Below are 26747 nucleotides of genomic sequence, written 5' to 3'. Positions count from 1 at the left end.
GAAATAAGGAGCATCGATCCATCTGGGACACAAAAAACATCAAAACACTTTTTTTTTAAAATCACCACTCTCTCTTTTTTCAGCTACCGTCTTCTATGTCTCCACCATTGGGTAGATGTTCCGTCCCCTGGGTGTAGTCACCTCAACAAGAAGTGAGGGGAATGCTTCCCAGCGGAGACACATAAAGCAATCAAAACTCTTCCTATCTCTCTAAATTTGGAATCGAGTTGCCCTTTAGAAATCAGTGGGTTCAAAAGTGATTGGATATGTTGGAGATAGGAATTCCACACCCCTGCTGACCCTCTACTCCCTGCTGCCCCGATGCCGGACCTTGGTTAGCCTTGTGGGCAATCCGGCCCTGTGGATATGTCTGTAGGAAAGTATTAAGGCATAGCTAAACCCAAGAACAAAAACTGAAAAATATTTGGCGGCTGCATTTCTTTTTCTTTTTCAGGTTAAGAATATTTTCAGCAAATACAGAAAATACCGAAACAAAGTTTTACCCTCTTTGAGGGGATCCCACCATGACTCAAAAAGTCTTCAAAAAATATTTGAAGACTTTTTGAGTCATGTTGGGATCCCCTCAAAGGGGGTAAAACGTTGTTTCTGTTATAACTAAAACAGGGGACCTACCATAAATTTATATACTTAGTATTGTTACGAACTATTTACTTTGTTAACCTGCCTTCCCGTTTATATATCAAAAATACAGAAAATACCAGAAATGCAGAGTCCTTGTCACTTCCGGTGAGTTGAACGGACATAATGTTATCTTTCTCCTATAGCCTAATAATCTCCAGTAACCCCCCATGTCATGGATCCCAGGAAAGGAAGACCTGTATGAACTCCAGATTGAGTGACAACCATGACTTCCACTATAGATGAGGGTGTGGGCGTTGTCACTCTAGGAAAGTAAGTGTGTTATTTGCAAAATGAACAAAACAAAGGAAAAAATGACTGAAACAAAGTAAAGGAACACTAAGGACAGGTGAGCTGCAATGTGATACATTCTAGCTTCTGGGTTTAGATACACTTTAAACACTTTGATACATGAGGTGAAGTAGATACAAGGGCAGTATAACATTAACACTGATCTGCAATGATGCACCAGGCATAGGTAGAAGATTTACCCAGATAGTAAGAGTCAGTGATATGGATGTATAGGCCGGAGGTATGATGAGAATTCTAGGAATGTACTATGTACTGTTTGTACTATCAGTCAATCATACAGTAATCTGGCTATAGGGCGAATTACTTCTGAGTTTATATACGGGAAATCCCAAAATACCAAGAATAAAATGTTTTAATTATGAAAAAAAATAAGAAAAATGCAAACATTGTGCAGACGTGCCTCTAAAACTAAAGTCCTTCCTTCGACAAGCAGGCTGGCTGTCAGTGTACTCCTCTGCCACCTACTGGCTGCATTGGGTTATTGCAGGGAATGAATCGGGATATATAGTATGTGAACCCGTAACACCCCCCCAACTGTCACTCATTTGAATCCCAATTAATGTCTTATGGTAGTTAATCTATTCATTAACATATTATTAGGAAATACGACCATATTGTCAATGCTGGAAATTAGCTTTACTCTTAGTTCTATGTAAATCACTGCACCAGCCTACATCTACCCTGCCCAAGGCACCTCTCCGTACCTATACTTACCTTTATTTTGTTTGTAACATTAGTGGGCGTATGCTGCAAAACAATGGAGAAGAGTGATGTATCACACCCCAATAATTGGGGTTAGGGATTTTCCCCATAGTTCTCCTCAGGGTAACGGGAAAACACAAACTAGAGTCCTCCTGTCACCCTAGGCTCAGTATACTACGAGCTACAACTCGCGCTATACTGAGACGCCGCAGCTGGAACGGATCCCGACAATTATCTCTGGATCCACCCGGCTGTGTGAGTGACAGTTCGCTCTGCCTATACAGAGGCAGAGCCAGCTGTACCTGCCCCCTCCCCGTCCGTTCCGCCAGTCAGCGCTGGAGGATCGGATCAGGGAGGGGGGAATCCAGTCCCTCCCCTGTCATGGCTCTCTGCAGTGACAGGATCGAGAGGTGAGCGAGCGCCGGTATGTGTTCGCTCACCTCCCGATCTACTGAGCCGACCTGTGACAGTCTCATTGTCACAGGTCGGCTAGAACTATGAGGAAGGGTGAAAATCACTCACCTCATAGTTCTCCTTTAAGGAGCTTGAAGTGACAAGGGAGGTCTCTCCTGCAGCTCTGGTCCTGAAACCCCTGAATAGTGGAACAGGTGAGTCTGGGCTCAGAGCCCCCGTGCATCAACGCATCAACTCAGTGGAGCACGGCCAAGCCTGGCTCTATGGCACGAACTGGGCGCATGCACATGCGCAGAGGCTCATGCAGCTCTACTGGAATAGGCTTCTTCACAGCTGCATTGTGGGGTGGTAAGTGACATGTCAAGGGATTTCTTAATACATGGAAGTTTGGATTGGAGTCCACAAGGAGAGCACGTCATAGAGTGACAACGCTGCCCCCGGTTAGGGTGATTCTCACGGAGCGTCATCACCCTCTGACCAGCCATTGGAATGTGGCATCATCAGAAGGAGGAAGGAATGACAGAGCTGTCACAAGGGGAGGTTAAGCTACTGTATGAGTACATTTTATTATTGGGTTTAGTTACACTTTAACAAAACATCATCTTTCCTATAATAAGTTACAGATCCAAATATTTGACTGATAACAGCACTGGCTTCTATAAAGACTGTAAAAGAACTTTCTGATATCCCAACCCATGTGAATTATTCTGGCACAATAGACAAAGAGCTTCATTGACACAGAGCGGCAATTACTGCATGCGGCTCCTATCCCTAACCTCTCATACGGGATGAGATCAGAAGGTTGTTATTTGTGGAAATGACGTGGATCAAGGTTGTGATTACACCGTCATGTGGTTTAAATTACCATTATATCAATATTAATAAGATAAACTACCACTGAATTCTGTAGTGGGATTAACCTGTGGAGCTCCAGTGGGCAGAGTGGCAGGGGAGCCATGGAAGGTGAATACGGGCGCCGTACCATGCCGGCAGTGAATGGGTTTGTTGTGTGAGTACAGGTTCACTTTAACAAATTGTTCCCAACTCCTCTGCATTCAAAGGCTCCTGAACGTCCCCTGATAACCCTCTTTGTCTTCCATACTCACACTGTGGTGTTCCTGCCCAACCTAACACGTCTGCTGTCTGCACCTTGTAAGTACTACTTGGTCCTTTCTTATAAGAGGTCAGTCTACCCAAAGGTTATGGTTTTGTCAGAGATGGAGCCTGGCGGGCAGAGTTGGTCTCTTGGCCTCTGGGACAGTCCAGCAGTGAGATCTTCCTGCCTTAATTCCTGACTCTGTCCTGACTCTTCTGTCCACCTGGAAGTTTTGGGTGTTCCCATCCACCTTTGTGCGTTTGATCCTTTCCATAATAGAAATGAAATGAAAATGATGGCAGGGATAGTCGGAACCTGTCACAATGGGAACAGCAGGTATGCAGAGCTGGAAATTCAGGACAGGGATGGTGGGAGTTTTCCGTAGAGGATATACTGGTGTTGGTCCATAGGGGTTGTACTGGTGTTGGTCCATAGGCGGTGTACTGGCATTGGTCCATAGAGGATATACTGGTGTTGGTCCATAGAGGATATACTGGTGTTGGTCCATAGGGGTTGTACTGGTGTTGGTCCATAGGGGTTGTACTGGTGTTGGTCCATAGGGGGTGTACAGGTGTTGGTGTACAGGTGTTGGCCCATAGGGGGTGTACTGGGGTGAGAGCTGAACTGGTGATAGAAACACACTGGTTGGCTCCTCTTGTAGTTGCTGCATATTGAACCCCCGACCCCAATATCAACTTTGAGAATACAAAGTAGGACTCTCCTCCTCTTCTCCCCAATACCACATTTGATTTTTCCACTTTGCAATTTAAAGATTCCATAATTGGGAGGCTCACACTCGTTAATGTGTAATTGCAGGCGAGTAATGAGGACATGACAGGCATGGGAATTGGGAGAATGATGACATCGGTCACAAGGTTTGTACAATTATCCTGCCAAGAAGGAAAAGTACAATGTGTTGTCAGTGAGCCGGTTACTTTGCCTGATATGGGTCTAGCACAGGTTCACTTTAACTACAGTGTAATCTTCAGGGAGACCCCGGACCTGGCTGTTCTGTCTGGCAGGAATGTCCAGATCACCATACTGCCTGAACAGAATTAAAAATCTTTTGATAAGTGACACAGCTCACATGTATCTTAGCTTAACTGCTTATAAATTTGTATGGAGCCGAGCTGAAATGTAGAGACTGACCCGGCCTGTCCCTTTTTTCCCCCTTAAAGCTGAACTCTAGACATGTCTACTGAACTCTAAGCAAACAGTTAAATTCACAGACATAATACATATATGGGAGCCGTTTTACAAACCCAAGGATTTATATTTCTGTCCATGCAGTACTGAGATTTACACAGCTCTACCACACAGCTTTGCAGGGTAGGCAGCCTGATCCTTCTCTGCTGCAGTCTCAATATCACTTACAGGTTCCCTTTCCCGCCCGCGACTGGACATTGAAAGCAGAAGCAGCACACCGATGAGCTAATTTCTCTTTTACTCTGCTCTCTCCCCCTACCAGACCTAGCAAATTCTTTATCCTTATGCTTTCTATACCCGGCTACACAGCAACTGCTAGAGGCGGATACCAAGTCAAATCCAGGAACTTACACTGCCCATATTTACAAAATACATTAAAAGATGGAGTACTGAATACAGAGCTGCATTCATGTGTGTCTTTTATATCTGCCTGCACAGGAGAATTCACAATGGGAGTGCGGGGGGTGTGGCAACAGCAGAGAAGGTGACACCAAAATGATTGACAGTCATTTTGGTGTCATCCCCTCTTGACAGTCCGAGAGCATGACAGAGGGGGGAGAGAGAGAGGGGGAGGATCAATATCCCTATCCAACATCCCCTTCTCTTTTTGCCGCCATCCATCACCAGTGAAGTACATCACCATTAAAGCCTGATGATGTCACACCACGGACGTCATAACGCATGCACGACGGCCGCACGGGGTGACAACCACCCTGGTGCCGTCACTGTGTCTGGAGTTTAGCTTTGAATGCTCTTAATTTTACAGTTTTGGGAACGCTATGCAAAATATTTTATTGTTTAAGAGGCGGGAAGGGTTAGAACCTCTGTCTGAACACCTCAAAAACCCCAAGAACCTTTTTTCAATGTTTCCCCATCCAACATATTAAACCTGTGTAGTCATCAGCTGATATGACATGAAATGCATAATGAAACAGCGACATCTTGTGGCCATTATTGATTACTGCAGCCGGAAAAACTAAAATGATGTTTGACTCGGCAATTCCCTTTACCAAATGAACAAGGGAGACACAGAAACTTCTATAAAAAGGAATTAGTGACATCAGACAATTTAGCGTCACATGATTTTCACTTCAATAAAGCTTTGTGAAACAATAAATGCAAAGGCACCAAATACACTTTAAAGGAGGTCCAGCAACTCAAAAAGATAACTTTTTACTGAATTTTTACCTACTGCATTTAAATATCTTCGTATTTGTTTTTGTGATTTTTTTTATCCCTTTAATTCTGGTGACATGCATACCTGGTGGTGGGCCACATATATGCAGACAGCTGGCTCCAGGCCTCGGGGCAGCAGGGAGTAGAGGGGCAGCACAGCCGCTGGGCAGGTAGTTTCTATTCTACATTTGGTCCTGCTTCGGGCAAGTAGGACTAAATGTACTGCGGGGAAGCCAGTGTTTTAGTACAAGCGATCCCGGCGATGCCACCGAGATCACTTGCAATTTGCCTGCAGCCCCCCCCCCGGCCCATCCCCCCCCCCCATGATGACTTACAAAATGACCATTGCTTCTGTCAAACGTGCGAAACTAGAAATTCTTATTAAATTGTAATCTAATTTTTAGATTTATAAGCTCTCGGGGGCAGGGCCCTCCTTACCATCTTGTCTTCATTTGTATTGTATAACTGTAAGTACTTTTTTAATATTGTAAAGCGCTGCGCAAACTTTTGGCGCTCTATAAATCCTGAATAATAATAATAGTAACAATAATATTAAAAATGTGAGGCTTGTGCTGTTAACCACTAAGTGAATGTGGATGTGAAATGAAACCCTTTTGGTTTGCAGTGTAGCCCAACCCCCAACAACACCTTCTCTCCAGGTTGGCTGGCTGTACATTTCTCTCGAGGCTGTAATGGCTTGGATGTAGACAGAACTCATTCCAATGACAGATGGCGCAGATCTGGCTTCAACTCGTCACCCTGGGCTGCCTCTGCTGTAAGATTCTGAAGATTTAAAGACCATTTACAAGGACACTTTGTAAATTCTAAACTTGTGCTGCCAAATTATCCCTCAATGAAGCCTTTAGTTTGCATTTCTATGTGAGCCAAAAGAATCCTTTACTGAGAGAACCAAAGGCTGCAATTACTACCTTGTTCTGAAATCACCAGCTGCCCGGCTGTCATATTGATCCTCATGTTTCAGGGCTTTGTGTTACAAACCCCAACTCCGGCTTTTGTTTGCATTGCCTTTGCTTTGACTGCATGCTGGTCAGTGACTTACTATTGAAGCCAAAGGGTCTCACTCAGCCAGGCAACTGGCATTTTCACCAATGCAATTTCTGCTTTAACAGACCGTGCATTTTTTTTAAGGGCAGAATCTCAAATTTTTCTATAGTCGCTGTAGACGTCCATTGCACGTACATTTATGAAACCTTTACTCATTCGGTTAGCCTGGTTTAATGATCTGCACCTCAGGGACCCCAGGCTGGTCATTAGGGATCAGCAGAGTGATTTCACCGAAGCAGAAACTCTGATTGATCTGCAGGGTAAAATCTGCTTGAAAAAAATATATTTTATTTATTATATTTGTTTATTTATTTTATTATTATTTTTATTTATTGTATTATTTTTTGAGGGTCTTTTTTTTTTTTGAGGAAGGGTTGTATTTACGCTAAAACGGTTCATTTCATGTAATATTCTTAATATTTGTGTCTTTTGCCTGTTTTTGATTATTTGATCTGTGTATGTCTCCATTTAAATATTTTTTTTTCTTTTTTTTTTTCCTGTGAAAAGAAAAAAATATATATAACGAGGGGCCATTTTTTGGCACAAAAAACGGTCCAGTGTTGCTAAAGGGAGTTTACATCAGCCTCATGTGCCATTTAAACCTTGTTGAATGCTTACAAACCACCAAGAACATCCTTATTATCCATTGGCTCCAATGCATTTCCCCCAAAATGATGACACTTCACCAAAGTCTATAAATTTTTGGAGATGTTCTTAATTTGGTTCATGCTCAGCGGCCAGCAATTTATATCGACTGATATGCCGGCTATTCACATCACTAAAAGTTATTAAAAGCAATTATTATAGAACTGTTTGTCCTTTTCTTGCATTATTGTAACCTATTTTTAAAATTCTAATTACAAATTACCCCAATCAAATAAATATGAATTAGTATACTCTCCATTGCGTCCAATGCATTGCCCCAAAATGGTGAATTTCTCCAAAGTCTGCCAAATTTTGCTGCCCATGACGGGACAATGAAATCTTATTATCAGATTGCAACATTGTGTGTTAGACAAAAACATGATAACATATATTGAAGACTTGTATCTGTTGTTGTTGCTGTTCCATCAGGTGTAAGCCTGGCAGTAGACGTCATTCAGACTCCCGGTCTCACCTTGCCGGCCCCGGGGAAAGACACCCCTCTGAAATGCGTCCATAAAGACAGCAACTTTCCAATGAAATTCTGGTACCGTCAGAGGAGACCCGGAGAGCCGCTCGTCCTGATCGGATACAACTACAGGGAAGATATTACTATGGAAAAAGACTTTCAGGGGGAAAAGTTCAAGATCAACCGTAAGACGGAGTTTGAGAGCGTTCTGACGGTGTACAATGTGTCCGTCCAAGATAACGGCGCCTACTACTGTGCCATCAGCATACACAGCGAGACATCGAGGGGGCAACACTGTACAGAACTGGGACCACCAAGACCCCCCTCCTCTCCTCTCCCATCTGTACAGAGACGTGCCGGTTATATACTAAACCACAAGGACTGTTTCCTGATAGAAGACATGCAACCTGCTCACAACACCTCACCACTTCCTGATAAGTAAAGTGTATCTGAAGCCAGAACTTTTTGTTTCTTGTTCTTGCAGTGCTGAGGGATTAGAACTCCTGTCAGTGCTTCTATTGACTTTTGAGTCTCCACTGGAAAAGTCCACCTTCAATCTTCCAAAATGTATTGAGATTTTAAAATATAAAAAATGATACAGGGTTACTTTGCCAATGCTACAATGTTGCAACAATACAGAGTAGCAATACAAACTAGTATAAGATTAATAAAATGGTTAGGGGGAAAACATGAAAATTATATTAAAGTCAAAAGGCTTTTAAGCCATTTCAAATGCTGATGAAATCACTGACAATGGAAGCTGCTCATTGATGTTTAAACGTTTTAGGTTCCTGCAGAATCAGCTGAGCACTGGCCCTGATATCCTGTTTTGGGGTGGCTCCTTAAGCTTGCAGGGTTCTATTGAGCCACCCTTGTGTGTGCTTGTATTGCCCTGCAGTGCTACAAACACACAGGCACAGCAAGACAATCCACTCCCCTTCTCCCTGCCCTCTGTTCCATGCACCCTGCTCCCACTCCTCCTTCTGCTCTTCTTCAGCCTGTCCCTTGTGATCTTGTACTGAAAGGAAGTTCAGGGAAGCCAAGCTGAGAGAGTTGGAGTTGGAGCTGTTTGGAACATGACGATGTAAATGTTTGGGCAATGATTTAAAGAAAACTTGTTTGGACAATGAATATGTGTTTGATCTGAAAAAGCTTGAGAGTTTAACATTACTCAATGGGGTAAAAATCACCCCGATATTTGTCTTGCTGACCATCATGGGGACTGAAAGTGAGCAAAATCGGACATTTTGAGTTGTCACCATAAAAGGAATAGAGGGGAAATGTTCCAGCGGGGGCGCCTGTTTTGGAAAGATTTCCTCTCACTTCCTGTTTTGTGGGAAATCTCTCTCCTTCAACCCATGGAGAGATTTTTCTTCACTTCCTGTACCTTTGACACCTGAACAAGAAGTAAGGGAGCTGGAGGTTGGCTGTCACCAGGACAGGAGGACATAGGCAATGACAACCCATCATCAGAATAGCTAACCCTTCAGTACTTTGAAAAAATGTTTCTGTCTGTCTCTCCGTTGGAGAAAATTACCATCACTTTTCTGTGCTGACAGGAAGTACGGAAAAATCTTTCCCATAGGGACACAGATCACAGTATATTAAGTAACCTATCAGAGACTTTAACCCATCACTATTCTGTCCAAAACTAAATTATAAGTTATTGCTGGACTTGGGCTTTTAAGGGAGACCTTAAATTGGACTCATATAATGAAAATCTCCTATATTATAGGCCACATTTAAAAATGTTAATTTTGCCTAAGCAGTGAGATCTAAGGCACTGTAACCTCTGACTGCCGGTGTCAGGAGATTTGTAGACAGATTTAGTGCTGTACTGCTCACTGTTCTCCTTGATGGAGGCACTAACAAGAGGAAGGAAGGCTCTGCCTCTACCAAGATGGCCGCCACAACACAGGGACACAGTGCAGAATAAGACATGGTAAGTCAGGGAGACCACAGGCAATGCTGGTGACAAGTCCTTTGCCCTCTTTTGTGGGCACACCTTCCAGAGTTCAGTTCTTTTTTAAATTTAAACTTTTTGAAATGACTTTCACATTTGCGCAAGCTTATGCATTGTGGCAGCATCATGGTGGATGCGGTGCTTACTCATTCCCTCAGACAGAACTACAGGAACTCCAAGATTGTTACTAGCCCCCAGTAATGCCCAACCATTGTCTATGGGATTGAGGGGCAGGTTGGGCTCCTGACTGCACACAAGATATTTCTAAGCACTAGATAGTATATGTATGTTAGTCATGTACACTAAGATTTTTCTCATTCAGCCCCATGGCATAAATGAGAAAAATCAGTTGATTCTTCCTATTACTCTGAACTCTGGTTGGAGGAACCTCTCCTGCCAGCTAATGCATTCATCCCTGGTGTGACCTGCAGGCATGCCCTGGTGAGACCCGAACACAGCCCTGGTGAGACCCAAAGGCGGCCCCGGTGAGACCCAAAGGCGGCCCCGGTGAGACCCAAAGGGGGCCCCGGTGAGACCCAAAGGCGGCCCCGGTGAGACCCAAAAGGAGGCCCCGGTGAGACCCAAAAGGAGGCCCCGGTGAGACCCAAAGGAGGCCCCGGTGAGACCCAAAGGAGGCCCCGGTGAGACCCAAAGGAGGCCCCGGTGAGACCCAAAGGAGGCCCTGGTGAGACCCAAAGGAGGCCCTGGTGAGACCCAAAGGCGGCCCTTGTGAGACCCAAAGGCGGCCCTGGTGAGACCCAAAGGCGGCCCTGGTGAGACCCAAAGGCAGCCCTGGTGAGACCCAAATGGAGCCCTGGTGAGACCCAAATGGAGCCCAGGTGAGCCGGTTGCCATTCTCCATTGCTATATATTCATGGATTGATGGGTTCTGTAGTCTTCTATCGCTGGTTGCCATTCTCCATTGCTGTATAATCATAGATTGCTGAGATTTGTAGCGCTCTATAGCCGATTGCCATTCTCCATTGCTGTATAATCATGGATTGAGTTACAGTTCTTCATAATTATAAAGAAACTGCCCTAAAATCATTAGGCTGGATCGTTTAAAAAAAAAAATGCATGTACCTTTAGGAAAAAATATCGGTAATTAGTATCAGCAAGTTCCTGAGGGAAAGTACTTGTACTTGGTCTTGTGTCGTATCGGTGCATCCCTATCCAAAACGCTTTGGCTAACTTAAGGCAGTCAAATACGGCACTTTTATATTATGAATCATTTATCCATCTTTACCTTTTTTTTTTTTTAAATAGCCTTCCACATATTATGCCACCTAACATAAACCCCCCCCACAATCCCTGACCACCACCAGTCTACCCAATCCGCAACAGGTTTTGAAACTGCATAACCATGCCAATGTTCTCCCAACCCAAATTGCATTCTCTGCTTTATAGTAAATATCTGCCAGCCTTGAATACCACATATATGACACTATTACTGTCAAAGTCTGTGTGTGGGCATTTTCAGAAATAATTTTTCATAAATTGTAGGTGGAACAATATATGTGTGGGGTGTTATTTGGGTCTCCCAATTACAGCAGCATTCAGTGTCACTTCCTGTTCAGCTATCAGCCCAAATTTGTCCTCATACAAACAACTTTGAGCTTGAATAATAAAGATTCTGCATTTCCTCCTCCTCTTCTGTAAGTGACCACATTCATCTATAACTGTTTATTAATGGGATAAGAGAATGCATAATTTGTAATGTGCATCATTGTGTGCTGTTGTATTTAGTTCATGGTTTGATGTAGGGTTGTAATTTTACTCTAAAGCAACTAATTTTAAAGTATGAGTAAGTAGCTCATATTTTTTAGGGACTATCTAAAATATGTCTGTGAAGGTTCTCATTCATCCGGGTCATGGTATACTTGTAAAAAAAATAAATCAAGGCAACTGGACTTTCTCTATTTTTCTTGAAGACATTTCGCTGGTCATCCGACTATCTTTTTTTCAATTGATTCTGAACTGAGAAAGCAAGTCGGATGACCAGCGAAACTTTGTCAAATTTCACTGGTCATCCGACTTGCTTTATTACAATGTGTAGGTGGAGCTATATGTGGTGTGTTATTATATGTCTCCCAAATACAGCAGCATTCAGTGTCACTTCCTGATCAGCTATCGGCCCAAATTTGCCCTCATACAAACAACTTTGAGCTTGAATATGATAAAGATTCTGCATTTCCTCCTCCTCTTCTGCTATTTACCTTGTAAGTGACAATTTATTTATTTTTATTGATAATTATAATATACAGTATATATTAAATATCATATGATATAATAAAAATATTATAATAATTGTATTATTAATAATTATTTCTTAATTCCTAATGTGCAATTTTGTGTGCTGTTGTATTTAGTTCATTGGGTGATGTACAGTTGCAATTTTACTCTAATGTGACTAATATCAAAGTATTGTAGTAAGTAGCTCATTTTTTAGAGAATGTCTAAAATAAGTCTGTGAAGGCTCCCTTTTTATTCTGAAATGAGAAAGCTAGTCGCATGACCAACAAAATTTCTGCAAGGAAAATACAGGAAGTCCAGTTGCCTTGATTTATTTTTTACAAGTCTAAAATAAGGCTATTTGGTATAAACCATATATGCAAATTAATCATTTGGGCACAGTGATGCAATAATCTTACAGCAAACAAGCTCTGAACATTGTGACTTCTATTGGTTGGACTGGAATACCAAAGTGCCATCCATACTCTTCTCTGTTGAATTACTTTCCAAATGACATTCTTCTATGCTTGTGTGCCATGCATATCAGACAGTCAAAAAAAATCCCCGGGACATTTGTCCGCTGAGCTAATGAAAGATAAAAATATTTAATAATGAAATAAATAACTGTTAAAAACGTATTTCAATATTCCTGCAGAGGATCTCTCAGTATTATATAAGCAATTGTGATAATTTACATAAGATGCAGTCCAGGTACTTTTTGTATGATGAAATACTCCTAAGCTTTTTGTAACTTTCTTTTGGGTAAGGTCCATTAGATGAAAACAGAATCAAACCTGCATGCAAAAAGTGGATTTTAATTTTCATACTGGATCTATTAATGGCATGAACCACAAATACAGGGACAAACAACTTCCAGGGTAAAGCTTCAAAACTAAGAGATCAATAGTAATTCCTAGCTGGGGTATACAGATCTATTTGCACACAATATTAAAGATTACAAAGGAAATTACCCCCCATTCACTGATATAATTTAAATTGTAATAGTCATATCTGTATATCTGTAATGTTTCACATTAAAGTACAAAAGATATATCAATATACGATGTGCATAGAAAAACTCAGGTACGTTGACGACATACAACGTGTTCTTTCTTATCCCAGCAGTCTCACTGGCAGCCGATGTTATCCAAACACCAAAGTTTTACCTGGCTCGGTCTATGGACAATATATCAATGACATGTGTGGATGAGAACTCCAACAATGACAGAAAGTATTGGTACATACAGAAGATGGGGGGAAAGCTTGTGCTTATGGGGTACACATCATACACGGAGAAAGCAATCATGGAGAAAGATTTTGAAGGTGGAAGATTTATCATTCATCCCGAGAGGATTGAGAAAAGTCTTCTGATCATCAGCAAAGTCACCACAGAAGATAACGCAGTCTATTACTGTGCTAGCAGTATCCACAGTGAGAGAAGATTAGCCACAGGGTGTTCAGAACCTCCTCCCTGATAAATCGTTACATATAAATGTGACACAGGAAACCTTAGTGGGAATTTATTAAAGCAGGTGCAGTGTCTGTGTTGTATTTAAGTTTATCTAAAGCCAATAAAGGAGAGGATTACAACCATCGTCAGTTTTGCTTTCCATCTGTGTCTTATTATGGAGATTTCCTTTACTTCCTGCCCAGTAGACTCATCTGGAAGTGAGAGGATGTCTTTCCAGTGTGAGGGACATCCCTTCTTAGAAAGATGTCACAGGAACAAGTGTCACCTTTAGAAGAATTCCCATGTATTCCTGTTGTGAATAGCCTGTACAGCACCCCTGTGGTTTGACTGAACCGAAGGGCAGAGGCGGCCGAAGAGAGCCAAAAGGATCAGCCGAGGCTACGGATGGATCCTTCAGCTCTTTCGTGAATAACCCCCTGTTTGACTCGGCAAACACGCTTGATCAGCTTCTTGCCGGCTCTGAAACTGGAGACGGCCATACAGAAGTCTATGGGAATGTTATGTGCAGTTGCGGCCAGCAGTGGGAGCATTGTGACGCTGATTGGAAGCAATAAGGGAACCGTGCCTGTTGCTTCATTTGATTGGAACGGACTGCACAATGCATTCAAATGCACAAAAAGAGCATGTATCATTTTTAGCAATGCAAACCCTCCACAGTGCATGATAGTGCATGACCGTGTGTAACAATGCTGGTGTGTTTGTAAGGTGTGTGTGGGGGTCATTCAGTGTTGTGGCAGCATAAGAGTGTGAATCTGGGCTAAACTTTACTATTTGGAATCCCCAGGAGCTCATACCGCAATGCTGTAAGTGCAGCATATTTGCACATTATTGCACACTCACCTCCCAAAGTGCCCTCCTCCAGCAATGTGACGTCCACGATCCCTTTTGTCATTGGCACCATTTTCTCCTGGTCTTTTGCAAGGTCAATTCCCCCCCACCCCCCGCCCTTGTAATGCCGGCATTGTACTACACCTCATCGTTTCAGCTTCTGGGCTGTCACTGACAGCCGGCGGTCCAACCTTAACCTCCTCCCCCCCTCCCACCAACAGCACTTTTTAAAACAGCACTGGGATGCATAGCCATTTTAGAAAAAAGCGCCGCTGGGAACTCAACTGTTTAAAACAAATATTCTTATCCTTGTGTCAAAGCTTTGTGAATTGAGCCACAGTAAAGTTAGGTATAGTTGACTGCAGCAATGAACAAAAATCCTGGTAGCGGGATGGAAACATTTTCTCCAATAAACAAAATTCTAACTAGTGAATGTGATTTTCATTCGGGAAACTCCATTCATTCCGAAATCAAATGTTAAAACGAAATTACATTTTGAATGCCATTCAAGAAGTCTCTAAAGGAATTATCGAATGTTCTGAACAGACTTTTCGCATGAACCTTCTTATGAAATTGAAGCTGTGTATGCAAAGCTGAAAGAAAAACTCTAGAATATTCAAAAACTTACCCTTGCAGTGAGGCTACCCCCATAAGGGTAAGTGCTCATCTTGTCTGGAGGGCTCAGATAAATCTGTTTTACTCAACAGATCCTCAGTGCTCACTTCTCTCCTGCTCCGCTCTGGCTAAGGAATGTCCCTCGGTGTCCTTACATCTAACGCAGGTCAATCGATCTATATTAGATGTGATGACATCAACTATCATTAGACCACTAGAGCCCAGGGGAGAAGAGGCTGCAGAGACCGATCTAGCAGCCAGGGGGAGAAGGAGGATCAGATGAGTAAAACAGCTTTTATAATGTCCCTAGACAAAATGAGCACTTAACCCTTTCAGTGTGGGGGTAGCTCCACTGCAAAAGTAAGGTTTTGATTTTCCAGTTCTTCTATAAAAGGGACAAAAAGTCAAATAGCTTGCTATGGGTCTTTCCTGCCTCTGTAACGGTTAACTTGTACAGCCTCCACCCTCTTTATGCAAACTGATTTTCAGTTTTGTTTCTTCTTCATTGTTCCCACAATGGCGTCTGCTGCTTTAGGAGATGAGCCGAGCTGCTCCATCTGCCTGAACCTTTATATGGAGCCGGTGTCCCTGAGGTGTGGACACATCTTCTGCCATGGCTGCATTGTGACTGCTCTGGATATACAGGAGAGGTCTGGAGTTTATACCTGGCCGGAGTGCAGAGAGGAGTATGTGGAACTTCCTACAATGGAGAAGAACAGGAAGTTGTGTAACATTGTGGAAAACTTCAGATCTACACAACCAAAAGAGGAGAAAAGTGAGATCTTCTGTACGTATTGTGTGGATTCTCCAGCAGCAGCCATTAAGACTTGTGTGCAGTGTGAGACCTCTATGTGTGATAGGCACCTAACAGTCCACAACAAGACAGTGGACCATGTGTTGATGGAACCCACCTTATCTTTCAGCAGTAAAAAATGCTCCATCCACAAGAAGCTTCTGGAGTATTACTGCTTCAAGGATGCCGCCTTCCTGTGTGTGTCCTGCTGTCTGGTGGGGGGAAACATAAAGGGCATGAAGTGGAACTTCTGGAAGATGCTTTTGAGAGGAAGAAGGAGACGCTGAGAGATGTTCTAGAAAAACTAACTATGAAGAGAGAGGCAACTGAGCAGAGAATTCAAACTCTACAGGACCACAAGAGGAAAGTCCAAACAAAAGAAGATGAGAAGAAGAGAGTCACCGCCCTGTTTGAGGACTTCAGGAGACAGCTAGAAGTCCAGGAGCAGAAAGTCCTGAGTGAGATCTCCAGGCAGGTAGAGGAGGTCTCACTGTCAGTCATTGATCTTAAAAAACAGTTGGAGATACAAAAGGATGAGCTGTCCAGGAAAATTTGTCACATTGAGAAGATATGGAACATGACCGACCCAATAACTGCCCTACAAGATCCGGTCTCAAATACTGATGAAGTCCTACAAGATCAGGAATCAGATATTGACAAAGTCCTACAAGATCCGGTCTCAGATACTGATGAAGTCACGCAAGATCAGGAATCGGATACTGATGAAGTCCTACAAGATCCAGGATCAGACACAGGTGACCGGAATGTGGAGGAAACTTCTGTTCGTGATCTGGATGATTTCATGATCTCACTTGTGTTGCACAGATCTATAACGGCTCTTATTGATCATTTGCAATTAAAAAGCAAATTCTATGTACAGGATTCACCGGATCTGCTACTGGACGAAAAGGCTGCCTTTGGATATGCGACTTTATCCGATGACCTGAGAACAGCATCCCACTCTGAAATATATAAGAAAAGACCAGAATTACCAGAGAGATTTACAAAATACTCTCAGGTGATGAGTATGGAGAGCTTTTCCCATGGGAGGCATTACTGGGAAGTAGAAGTCGGTGACTGTGGGGAATGGGATGTAGGTGTTTGCTATCCCAGTATAGAGAGAGGAGGAGAGGAGTCTGGTATTGGGTGTAATGAGAAGTCCTGGAGTGTCCGTACAAATAAAAACAAATGTGAAGCTATACAGGACTCTAAATCAGAGGAGGTAAAAGTTGAGTCTTCTGTGCAGAGATTGGGAGTATATCTGGATTATGAAGCCGGCTGTCTGTCCTACTACCAGCTATGTGACCCCATCAGACTCCTCCACACCTTCACCGCCACCTTCACTGAGCCCCTCCATGCTGCTTTCAATCTAGGAAAGGCATCCTGGGTAAAGCTGGCATCTCCGGTATTTTCTGTAAAACCGTAATTGGCAATTTATTTAATTTTTTTCTGCATTTTGTCATCAATAATAAATAAAGACGATGGAATAATCTTCCTGACAACATTCCCGACAAGTGATCACATCCACTTTTATTATTTCTCATTAATCCTTAAAGAGGGACTCCAGGAATGTAAAAAGCGAACCCTTGCAGTGGGGCTACCCCGGCATTCTAAGAGTTAACTGCTTGATTTTCTCTAGAGGCTGAAATACCTCATCCTTGATCCCCTCCGTCTGCTAGACCTGTCTCCGCAGGCTCTACTCCCCCGGGGCTCAAGTGGTCTAAGCCCCGCTGACATCATCACTTCTAATGCAGTCCACTGACCTGCATAAGATGCGAGTAGGACGAGGGACATTCCACAGCCGGAGTGGACGGGAAAAAGAGGCAAGCACTCACCACTGCAGAACTGAGCTTCAGGTATTTCTTCCATCCCACAGAGAAAAACGAGCAGTGAACCCTTGCAGTGAGGGGGTATCCCCACTGCAAGGTTTAACTTTTTACATACCCGGAATTCTTCTTTAAAAATAAGAAATGTTGTAATTTAGGAGGTTATATAAAATCTTTTGTGCAGTATAAACACTTTTGGTGGTCAAATAGTTAGTTTTTTCAGATATCTTTCATACATAACCATAATTTTCATTCATCGTCCTGCCCACAGTGCACCCCAGTAATGGACTATAGCACCCCCCCCCCCCTCTAATTATGTGGGGACTGTCCACTTGCAGTCCACAATCACCTTACTAAATGTCTTAGTGGGCATGAGCAGTAACTCCAAGTCCAAAAATGACGACACGGCCCAGAACACAACATCATCAGGTCTGAGGTCCAAGATGTGGGACTGTCCTGGCAAATATGGGTCTGTTGGGCATCTGTGATCTATACATCAAACTCAAAAAAAAATGGCAAATGAGCTGGAAAGAGGGACAGAGGGATTTGCTTTTTAAAATAGAAATGGTTCCTCTAAATCAGGGACTGTTGAAAGCTACATCTTCCATTTCCTACTTTGTGTTTCTCACTTTCATTGGTAAACATGGCCGCCAATAACTGCAATATGTTACTATAGGCAATTCCAAACTATTATGGGGTTTCTCTATAAAAGTTTGCACGGCACTAGCGCCCCCAGATGGCTCTGATGAGTGTAGTAGTTTCCTATACTTGTCAGCGTCACCTCTGTGCTCAGCCTACATATCACTACTTTATGTTCTCGCTGATAAATCAGAACTGGTAACAGAATGTATAATGTTACAATGTATACAGAGCGTGGTCCTCATGTATATCGGATGTATACTGATTTGTCTTATGATACTAATAAATATATTAAAACAGAAAACAACTTTTCTAAATACTATAAATTACGTAAATGTTTTAAAGCTTGTCTGAGATTTTGGTGATTTAGGGATTGTGTTTACTTTAAAAAAAAAAAATGTGCTTACTCCTGACAGCTTTTATCACATAGGGACTACAAGGAGCATTAAAGGTGCCCATACACTGCTCGATTCTCGTACGAGAATTGGACGAAATCCCGCGATCGTACGAGAATCGAGCAGTGTGAACGAAGACGTGCAACCGTTTCTACTGTACGGTCGCACGTCTTTTGTCGAACCAACATGCTCTAGCCTGCTCGTCCGATAGCTGCGGAATGGGCCGATGTGCGCACGCGCACACTGCCCGTTCTGCATTGCGGTCATCTTTCAATGATCGCAAGTACGATCTGCCCGTCCAAGGTGGGCAGATCGTACGAGCTTTCAATAAGCATACGACCATCGCAAGACAAAAGTCTTGCGATGGTCGTAAGGTGTATGGGCACCTTAAGGGTATATCATATGACAGCCTTCAATCAGACAGACCCTTTGTCTGCTATAGTTACATAGTTATAGTTTCTTGTATGTCACAGATTATACTTAGAGCTGAATTGAAAACGAGGCAGGAAAACTCATTCATATACATTCCTCATGGGATTGTACAACTTCACAAGACACCCCAATACCACCCTCACAGTAAGAAGCCGATCAATAAGATGCTTCATCAGCTTCGACAGTTCTGAAACCTGAGATGACTCAGAAAAAAAAAATCTATGGGGCTGTAATGTGCAGGTGTGACCAGCAGAGGGAGCATTGTGCACTGGATGGAAACAGCAGAACCGTGCCCATCGGATTTAGGTAAGTACAGATCTGCAGAGGAGGAGGGTGGGATCATTTAGGTGAGGGGTGGGGGGTTCAAAAAGGATAACATCACTTTGTTGTACAGTCCACTTATCCTTTAGGGCCTGTTCACACGACATCCGTTTTCTGTGCTGACCTGATCCGTACGCTCCTGCACTAAAAATGCATCCCAATGTAACCCTATGTGTTTTATGGGCTACAGTTCTCACGTGCGCAGTCCGTTCAGGTTACGACAGAAAAATACTGCATATCACATTTTGTCAGGAAACGGTCCGGAAACGCGAAACAAGTCAAAATCGCATCAAAAACGCACTGCACTGCAGCTACCATACTTACAGCCCCACTTTTTTTTTTACTGGAATGCATAAAAAAACGCAGCAAAACACATAGCATCGCGTCTGCAGATCCGCACCTGATCCACACCTGAAAATCATGTGAAAAAGGGCACATTTACATCTATGTGGGGCATTAACTCGCTTTATTTGAATAAGCTGCCTAAAGCACCAAAATACACACAAAAAAGGGGCACATGTATCATTTTTAACAATGCAGCACTCCCCATTGCATGATCGTGTGTTATAATGCTGGTGCATTTGGAAGGAATTGCAAGAGGGTCACTGGTCTGTATTCAGGAGTTTGCAGTCTATGCAGATTTTTTTGTGAATAATCATAAACAGTCTCTTTCAATAGGGTGCTTTCCCCCTATTCAACAAAACAGCTTCCGGCAGCAGTAACACAAAATCAAAAAGCCCTGCTTAGGGTTGCCACCTGTCCAGGATTCACCCGGACAGTCCGGGTTTTGAATGCTGTGTCCGGGTTTCATGGCAGCAGAAACCTGGACACAAGATGTCAGGCAGACAGGGGCAACCAAAATTAACATAGGGGCTACTGGCCCCCCCACTGAAAATAGTGATATTTACATATGAACAGGTGGCACTAATTACATATGAATAAGCCGTGACTCATTCTCCCCCAAAAATATCCACGTGTCACCAGAGTGTTCGGGTTTCGCTTGAAGAAAAGGTGGCAACCCTAGGCCTGCTCCAACTTAGGAGTCTAACTAAAGGTGGCCATACACTCTACAACCATCGCAAGACTTTAGTCTTGCGATGGTTGTACAGGGATTAAAAAAACGTACGATCTGCCTATCTTGGACAGGCAGATCGCACTCTCGATCATCGCAAGCCCGCCCCCCTGAGGGGCGGGCTTCCGATGACCGCAATGCTGAACGGGCAGTGTGCGCGTGCGCACACCGGCCCGCTCGGCATTTGTCTTCCGAGCACCGTTCTAACCAGCCGAGAATCGTACGATTCCCGGCTGGTTTTCGAACATGCTGGTTCGACAGAAGACGTGCGACCGTACAGTAGAAACGGTCGCACGTCTCCGTTCACACTGCTCGATTATCGTACGAAAAACCGATCGCATACGATTACTGTACGATAATCGTGCAGTGTATGGTCACCTTAACAGTAGTTTCCCTGACTACTTCATACTGGAGCGGCTATTCCAGCACCAAAAAGAAGCATAAAGAAACACAGACTTTAACATGTAATTTTTACCCAGACCTTACCCCAAGGTATACAGCCGCTCTCCAGTCTGTGCGTGCGTGCGTGCGTCCAGTCCAGCATGGATCTCTCTCTGAGCTCTCTCCCCCTCTCAGTCACTATCAGGTGCAGGCTAATTAACAGAGAGGAGGTGTACCCGTTGGGGATTAACTCCTTCCTAGCCAGGGAAAGTTGCCCTTCTCAATCTTTCACTGACATACACAGTCATATACCCTGTCACAGTATGTTTGGGTGCCATTCAGTGTTGTGGCAGCATGAGTATGAATCTGGGCTAAACTTTACAGTTTGGGGCCCCCCAGGAGCTCTTACAGTAATACTGTATGTGCAGCATATTTGCACATTATCGCACACTCCCCTCCCAAATTATTATTTTGACGTCCACTGTCCCTTTTGTCATTGGTTCCATTTTCTCCTGAGAGCCTTCTGCCTTCCACCAACTACCATACATGTACACAGGAGTTACTATGTCCCGGCATTTACTCCCATTTTACAGATATCGGGATTATACAGAGATGTGCGGCTGTCAGTGTACATGAAGCCGGGGCTCATTAATATCTACTGTACGCTGGGGGAGGTGGTTAAGAAGTGATACCAGAATAGAGTAGACATGTAAAGGTGCCCATACACTGCACGATTCTCGTACGAGAATCGCGGGAAATCCCGCGATCGTACGAGAATCGTGCAGTGTGAATGAAGGCGTGCAACCGTTTCTACTGTGCGGTCGCACGTCTTTTGTCTAAGGAGCATGCTAGAAAACCAGCCGAAAATCTTACGATTTTAGGCTGGTTTGAATGATGCTCGGGAGACAAATGCTGAATGGGCTGGTGTGCGCATGCGCACACTGCCTGTTCAGCATTGCGGTCATCGGAAGCCCGCCCCTCAGGGGGCGATGATCGCAAGTACGATCTGCCTGTCCAAGATGGGCAGATCGTACGTTTTTTTATTACTTTACAACCATCGCAAGACTAAGGTCTTGCGATGGTTGTATAGTGTATGGGCACCTTTAGCCGGCAAACAATTCTGTTTGTTTCCTTTTTTTTCTTTTTTTCTACAGGATACAGGTATGGGGACAATACTGAAGCACCAGCCTCACTGTGAGAAGGGGCTAAATACCCCCCCAGGCCAGCACCAGGTGGAGACTAATTGCAGACAGCTGGGAGACACCCACAGGTGAGCACCGAAATTTCAGGTTTCAGCACCACCCAGTGGTGGTCTGGTACCTGACAGCTCCTGACTGCCTGGAGACACCTGCAGGTGAGCGCAGGAACTGCAGGACCTGCAGGACCTGGTTCCAGCGCCACCTGGAAGTGCTCTGGTCCCTGACAGTTCTGTTCTGCTCACACCTACATCACACACATCAACTTTCTTGTGTCTATGAATATTACCCCGTTATTTGCTGACCCGGTATTTGCTGACCCATGAGGCACAGCATCATGGCTATAAAAGGGTTCAAATCCAGGCTACATTAACAGGGAGAGATCCGCGCCCACTTCCTGTAGCCCCGGGAGTTTCATTTTCTTCCAGCTTCCTGCACAATGGCATCTGCAGAGCTGCTCCATCTCCCTGAACATTTATACAGACCCGTTCACACCTTTACGTTTTGTCGCGCGTTCAACGCTCTATGAACGCTCAACAAAATGTACAAACATGAAAATCCCATTGTTTTCTATGGGTCTGGTTCACACCTTTCCGTATTTCCGCCCGTCTGAAACGCCCTACAAAACGGCCTACGCTCAAACAAGTACATGTACTTCTTTGGGCCGTTTTGAAGGGCGTTTTACATTGGGAAACAGCCAAGTAGCCTTCGGGGTCGCGCGACTTTTTTACCGCGAATCGCGCATGTTCAATATGCCTAGGTGTGAACCCAGCCTTAGCAAACTGTTAATTATATACCTATATTCATAAAGATGGTCTATGACACTCTTTAGACTTTCGTGATGCATCAGAACAACATATGCCGGTGCTTGCCCCAAATTCATGTATCTGTAGGAAACAGGTACATGAATTTGGCACAAGCAATGCCATTAGCGGGGAAGAGGCGTATTGAGGTCATGGTGTCCATCCTCATTGCAACCCACCACCTTCCTTAGCCACTGCACCAGTACTACAGTGATGAAGCAGCCAAGGAGTTTTACTAGTGGGAAGTCGGCATCTGTTTGGGAAGCTGAGGGCCTAGTTCCCCATCAGGTCTGCTCCCCTGGCAGTAGAAGGATTCCACAGCCAATAGATAGCCTGCTATTGTATAAAGGTTCAGGCAGATGGAGCAGCTCACCTAATTTCCTAGAGCAGCAAACGCCATTCTGGGAACAAGAAAGGAAGAAAGAACTGAAAATCAGTTTGCACAGGGTGCAGGCTTTACAAATTCACCCTCCCAGAGGCAAGAAAAACCCAAAGCAAGACATGTTTCAGGACTTGTTATCAGTTTTTAGGTAGGCATAACCTATATCAGTGGTGGCGAACCTTGGCACTCCAGCTGTGCCAAAACTACATATCCCAACATGCATCTGCCTCTGGGAGTTATGTCTGTAGCTGGCAGAGCCTTGCAATGCCTCATGGGACTTGTAGTTCCAAAACAGCTGGAGTGCCAAGGTTCGCCATCACTGACCTATATGGTCTGAAGGGAAGAGGTGCGACCCAGCAGTTTGTTTCATCTTTGACTAGTCCCTGTTCCATTATTTCTAGGAAAGGGTTTGTCCTCAATAGACAACGCCACTTGATTGTCCTCTTTTGTTCTTTGAAAGACTGTGCACCCTAAAAGGTCTTGGTCACTGCCACAGGCGAGGTTGTCACTTGGAGGGGCCTATGAAGGAACAAGGCAAATAGGTAGAGTATGGCAATTCTTTTATGAGGAAATGATTGTGGCATGGCTGGAATAGAGGAACGTCCATTCTCTAGTGTACTTGTAAGCATGCTGTTGACAGAGGCAGGTTTGTGCCTGGCTCCTAGGCAGACATCTCATATAATGACCCATCCTAGGTCTAGCTTCTGGGCATAGGGAGCATTGGGCAACCATTAATCTGAGCTCTCGCTTTGTGAACTCGTAAGTTGTCTCTTCCAAGGAGTCGGATTATCTGCACCTGAGAATCAAGTTCCGGTATCAGGTGCGCTATGCGGTTCAAATGTGAGTGGTGATGCACTACATCTGGTATAGGGATTTCAGATCTATGATCAGGGATCTGATTGCATTCAATGAGAGAATGTAAGGACAGGCATGTTTGTCTGTCAATAGACTCAACTTGGTAGCCAGATGCTCTCCTCTCCGCTGTCTTCACTATTCCTGAACAAGTTTTTAGGGAGTAAGGAACACGGGGACCTTTAATGCTGAACATATCACAAAAGGTTGAGCTGGCTAATGACTTGTTACTTTGATCATCAAGAATTGCATAAAGTTTAATTGCTTTGTCTTTTTGATCTGCTGGGTACACGCTGACTTTGGAGCAGGACCTGCCGCCTATGACTCCTTTGCAGACCTCTGTACATTGTGAAGTGATCTCTGGTGTAGTTGTAGCAGTGTTCCTCCCCGCCATGCACGCTAGTGTTGTAAATGTGGTGTAAAGTCCATGGAGTTGGCCCAGGGTGTAAAGCTGTGTTGTGAGCTGTCACATTCTATACATTTTACACTGAACTTACAGTCCTTGACAAGGTGAGTTTTCGATGAGCAGCACTTGTAGCAGATGTTGTTCTCCTTCAGGGAGGGTTTTGGGTCCTCCATTGACTTCTCTCCTAAGTCTCTCCATTTTAGGAGAGGATATGGCTTTTGGTGCAAGGGACACTGCTTACCAGGATCTTTGATCTTTGTCCCTGAATCACAGGAGCTGAATTACAGACCTGTGAAAGGAATCTGGAGGAGTAACATTCGATTTTTATACTGCTATTTGAGGTTTGCGAGTGTTAAGTCCTGTGGGAGCACATGTGGGTTTGCAAGCCCTGAGTAACAGTCACAGCTCTCTGCAGGGAGATGATTGAGAAGTGAGCGAGCAACGGTATGCATTCGCTCACTTCCCGATCTATTGAGCCGACGTGTGACAGTTTCATTGTGACACGTCGGCTCAAACTATGAGGATAAGTTATTTTCACTCACCTCATAGTTCTCCTTTAAGTCAACACAGTTTTTTCTTCTCAAAGCACTTCACAGAAGATGTTTGCTGGTCATTTGAAGTGAAAAAAATACAATAATCTTCCAAGTCCAGTGTCTGCGATGAAGGCTAGCAATAAACTGAGGTAACATGGAAGAAGAAGGGAGGGTCTATTTAAGACTATACCAAATGACTCTAAACAAAAGGTGGGGAACAATGGGAGATACCAATGTACACAGAAAACAAATTGCAGTTGCGCTAATCTACCACTAGATGTCAAGCATACACCACAACACAATGATATACAATGGAATACATAGCTGTGTAATAGACAAATCAGAAAATAACAATGGCTGAGGCAGCACAAGTCAGCTGAGGGAATATGGCATTACACATTTGTTAAAGGGCTAGTAAGGGTTAATCTTTTCAACTTCCACCATAGTCCACCATAGTCTTCTCTTATCTCTATAGGTTGAACTTGGTGGTCTTTTTTCAACCTGACTAACTATGAGACTATGGGGGTGATTTACTAACCTAAACACACGCACGCACTAGGTGCGTGTGATTTTTACACAGCAAAACGTATTTATCAACCAAAAAGTCTCTAAAAGCATATTTCCACTAATGCCATATATGGAAAAATCATGCACATGATGCATATAATATATATAATGCTGCTTCACAGTTCAGACAAAAATGGTTAGCTCATGCATTTACATTCCTGCATTCATCAACGCAAGCAACACAACATAGAGCTAATTTACACAACATCACCTTGCAATTCATGCTTGGCTTTGCACAACACACCTGCTGGGTGTGTACACACTACAACGGTGTTTAGATTCCACCCATAGATCATGCTGGGAGGGAACACACTACAGAGCTGTATAGTTGTTTGTGGCGTGTTTATAAGGTTAGTAAATCAACCCCAATGAGTGATACGAACCTGCAGGCCCTTCAGCAGGAATAGAGAATGGTCTCTGAGAACAAGGAGTGCACTGCCCCATACTGAAGGGAATGCAGATTGGAATACGCATGGCAAGCAACACTGTCTGTACCCCCGTAGCATGGTGATACCACCCCATGTGCTCGCTGTGTGCTAAGTCTGAAGCATTACGGTGGGTAGGGAGTTCATATTTTCTAGTAAAAAAAAACTAAGGGGTCTATTCACTAAGCTACCGAAGGCAGCCGAGTGACTAACCGACCCAAAGCAAAGTGAGCCAAACGCTGTTCGGCTATTCACTCTGGTGAATAGGGTACAGGCTGGTACGGCTGGATTCATCCAGTACATCGGGTGGCTTCGGCCGACCCGAAGTGCAGAAGGAGTTCGACTCAGCCGATCAAACATCTGGATCGGCTAAGCCGAACCTCCAGCAGGCTACTCGCTGCTGTGAATGTGGATGTGAAATGAAACCCCTTTCGTTTGCAGTGTAGCCCAACCCCCAACAACACAGGATGGAAGCTTCATTCATTCTCGAGGTTGGCTGGCTGTATATTTCTGGCTTAGATGTAGACAGAACTCATTCCAATGACAGATGGCGCAGATCTGGCTTCAACTCGTCACCCTGGGCTGCCTCTGCTGTAAGATTCTAAAACTTTAAGGACCATTTACAAGGACAGTTTGTAAATTCTAAACTTGTGCTGCCAAATTATCCCTCAATAAAGCCTTTAGTTTGCATTGCTATGTGAGCCAAAAGGAATCCTTTACGGAGAGAACCAAAGGCTGCAATTACTACCTTGTTCTGAAATTACCAGATGCCCGGCTGCCATATTTTGATCCTTTTTGATCCTTTTTGATCCTCGTGTTTCAGTGCTTTGTGTCACAAACCCGGACAATTTTTTTATTTTTACTAATATTTTTATTTATTTAATTATTATTTTT

The 26747-nt window shown here is 43.8% G+C and overlaps 1 pseudogene; it reads left to right on the top strand.

The window, feature by feature from the left end:
- Nucleotides 1-15346: 15346 nt before the first annotated feature.
- On the top strand, nucleotides 15347-17937 carry LOC108784869 (annotated as a pseudogene).
- The last annotated feature ends 8810 nt before the right edge of the window (nucleotides 17938-26747 follow it).

This window comes from Nanorana parkeri, unplaced genomic scaffold (assembly GCF_000935625.1).
Source record: "Nanorana parkeri isolate BGI_ZX_2015 unplaced genomic scaffold, ASM93562v1 scaffold130, whole genome shotgun sequence".
NCBI lineage: Eukaryota > Metazoa > Chordata > Amphibia > Anura > Dicroglossidae > Nanorana > Nanorana parkeri.
The sequence above is the reverse complement of the archived record's forward strand: the minus strand, read 5'-3'. Positions and strand labels throughout refer to the sequence as shown.